Genomic DNA, 4002 nt, shown 5'->3' on the forward strand with positions numbered 1-4002 from the left:
TAAAAGCTATGAGGACAATTCTTGTAGTATTATAGCCTAACTATGACTTTCATAGAACCGTTTGCGTCTGTGTTACCTGATTTGCTCACGTCACAGTGATAGATGTGTTTAGGGGTGGGGTCAGGCAAGGGGCATAATTTTCATTGCATGACTTTGAAACACCCACCAATTGAAGTCGCCCACTTTTTGTTGTCCAGAGACCTCTAGATTGTCCAGACTCTCTAATAAGTGTGTACATTGTTCATCATGATTGGCTGACTGGAGATAAGCACTCATAGTGCTGCGGGAAAACCCCACTCAATGCAGCTGACAATTCTACAATGCCTCCGCTTTTCAATGTAATCATCACATTTACACAAGATTACAGTTGGCTATCTTTCCAGCTGTAATCACATGTAAGTGTGATGATTGCATTGGCTTTGTTGCTGAATTCCCAAAGTAAAGATACAGTGTCAGATTAAAGACTTAAACACAACCAGTCTATTCACAATTAAAGCATCCAAACTGCAATATTTAACATACACATAACAACTGCAATGCAATGCGTCCAATGTGTAAACAATATGATTTATGCACTAAATTCAGCAGAAACTACAACTCAAATGGCATATTTTCAAATACTCAAAACACACGCCACTATCTGACACAGTGATAGCCTATTATTTTTCCTTGCTGTGGGCTTGACCCACCAGTAACTGTAAAACTAAATAAATAAAAAACAGACCAATGCTAAGAAATAGATGAACGCCACAAGCATGACCAGCTGCAGCCTGCAGGCTACTAACCACTGACCACTGCATGTGATCATGCCGCAGTTGTTGGTTTTCTTACCAGTTGCAATTACATGAAATAAAGCAACAACTCGTATACTTTATTTTGTGCTCATTCAAAATGCAGAGCGTGTTTGGCCTCCGATCAGCAGCCTTTTAAAGCGTGCGGGTTCGACTCACACTGAGATAAAACCTCATGCCGTGGCACATTTCGCATTTATCTCAGAGTGAACAGAACCTCATGCCGTTCAATTGCACATTTGCCCCCCCCACCTGATCAATATTTAAAATGTGTAAATAAATAATTAACGTACGAAGCCCCTCAGGTACTGGGGAGTTTGTTTGGTGATGTTGTTAGTGTCCACATTTGTGTTTGTGTTGCTTTGTGACTTCACCTTTGCGTGTGCGAGTAAGTGCATGTTTAGAAGGTCAATGCACCTTGAGGTATGTGAAATGCACTGGGTGCTTTGATTACACTGTGTGTGTGTGTGTGTGTGTGTATGTGACTCTAACCAGTGTTGTCACAGGGACCCAGACAGATGGCTCTGTGTTTTATTCTCTCTGGTTCTGGCTGCAGTTATGGATGCTGTTTGAAGTTTGCGGTAACAAAGTCGTAGCTCGCAATCCCATTTCATTAAGCTCTCCTAGTCTTTCCATTAAATTATGTGGTCTGCTTTGGTTTCTTTGGGGTTTCAGTACATTAACAGGACATGGTACAGAAGACAGATCAGAACACAGACCTATTAGAAGAGGATTATTTACAAAATGAAATGGCTTTTACAAATTGGACTACAGCTTTTGTTATATTTTGCATGATTCCTGGTTATGCAACTGACACAGGGTGCAGTGTCACCCTTTTCTTGCTTATATATGATGTATCAAACATATGCACTGGGGGGTTCAGGCTGCAAATAACATCGGCTGGAGTTTTCTTTGTTCGGCTGCATTGCTCTGCTGCTTTAGTTGCCTGTCGCAATCTATCCACACCATCATGAACCATGAGCCGTTTGGTGTGCGTGTAAATTTGGTGGACAGTGTACTGTCAGAAACATGTCTTTAGTTGTCAGTCACCCTCTGCATAAAACAAACACTCACAAATGTGGTCCTCAAAGGATTTCACATCTGTCTAGTGGTTCTGTGCGTTTCAGCTGGCCAGGACTCAAATGGACCGTGAAGATGACGCGTTATATAAAATCTAATTTGTTTTAAAAATGTCAAATTAGGTTATTCAGTCCATATGTGTATCACATCACCTCTGTGTTAATCTACTTCCCCACTTCTGTACAGATTGTCATGTTAGTGATCGTTTCCATGTGCAATGGCTTGATAAGATAATGCGGCTGCAAACTCTTCCCAGATATGTCCATTCTGGTTTGCCTTTGTGTACACTGTATTTTTTCCACCGAATATTACTTTGGATTTTTTGACACAGTCTGTAATATTAATCAAAACATTCTGCTGGTGTTTTAATGATAAAAGCAATCAAAAAGTCAAAAATTGCAGACTGAAATTAATTCATAAATCTAAGAGCTACATATAAAAGAAGTCTCTTATGCTCACCCAGGCTGCATTTATTTGATCAAATTTTATGAAATATTACAATTTGAAAATTATCGTTTTCTGTTTTAAATGTTTACCATAAACTTGTCAAAAACGACAGTAAAGACATTTACAGTGCTACTAAAAACATTGTTTTAATACATAAAAAAATATATATATATTTTTTAATATATCATAAAAAAAATACTTTTTATATAGAAGTATAAATATAATATATTTTTATATAGAAGTTTCACTGCTGTTGTCCAGGAGAAACTGCAGTTCACTGAACACAATAATGGGGAATGTTGTCACACTTTATGGGGTAAGTCGTCACAGTGGAACCTTCCATTAAACATGTCATTTTGGCAAAAAAAAAGAAGAAGAAGAAAAAGAAATTATGACTCAGCAATGAATTATGATAATGAAAATGAAAAATATGATATAGTTTGGAGCACAGAATTCACTCACACACAATTTAAGATTTTTTCCATGAGTGACAATTAGCCCCGCTCTCCTGTAATACATGGGCTTAAAGAAAAACTGCTCTCTTCATGGGCACAGGAAGAGTCTGATTTAAGGACGCGATGGCATCTTCCTCCCCTTAGTGATGATGCCATTTCAGATGAATCCCCTGAGCCGGTTGCCCTGGTGTTTGGGGTTAAATTTGAATAGACAGATGTGCCAGAGCCAGAACTGCTGCAGAGCTCTCTGTAAACCCAAGTCATCCTCTTCAATAATGCAGGAACCCACATGTGACAGGGACATGGCCATGCATTCAGCAGAGCATGCCTGCAAGGAGGAACACACTCTTGGGGATAATGGTGGACGGGTGCGTCTTTACTCTCTTTGTATGCTTCTGAACGCCCCTCTGTTTTCATCGAGCCATTAATTAACAGGTCTTTATTTATGCCAGCTATGCAGTAATGAATTTTTGATGATTGGTTTGAAGTTTGCAGTGGCTAAAAGACTAATTAATAGAGAAAACCTCAGGCAATTGTGACATTTTTCTTTACAAACTGAACTTTCTTTCTTTTTTTTTTTGCTATTGGAAACAATTACATTTTCCATCAGTAATAATACCATTAAATGCATTATATTTCATAGATATTGTTTCAATTGATCCAAACCCACAGTTACAGTTTTGCATGGTCACCTTCAAAACCTTCAAGCTTTAAGAGCAGAAACTTCAAACCTTTTTCTTCTCAAAGCCAACATCAAGCTAGTCTTGAACTAATTAAAGAAATGTAATATGTTACAGTTGTGTTGCAATACATTACAACACATTAAGAGCATGTCTAAGTACAGCATAAAATATTGCAGTTTATTCTTAAAAGCTATGATTTAACAAATTGCAGATTGTAACAAGGTACTGTCTTAAATGTGAGGCCGTTCAAATTACCTGGGCTCAAATATTAACTATCTTTTGTCGCCCTCTGCTGTTTAGTATGAAGGCTACAATAACAGTGTCCTGTATTAATAATTATAAATATTACATTCAGATAGGGTTAGAATATTATATAATGTTATCCTAAGAATACCTGGTCCATTAAGCATAAAATAACATGAATTATATAATATAATACATTGGATACCAGAGGACGCGTTGTAAAAAGTGTTCTGTCTCTTTAAGCGTATTCTGTCTCTTTATGGGTGTTCTGTCTCTTTAAGAGCGTTCAGGCTGTCTTCTCTT

Source organism: Barbus barbus, assembly GCF_936440315.1.
Source record: "Barbus barbus genome assembly, chromosome: 29".
NCBI lineage: Eukaryota > Metazoa > Chordata > Actinopteri > Cypriniformes > Cyprinidae > Barbus > Barbus barbus.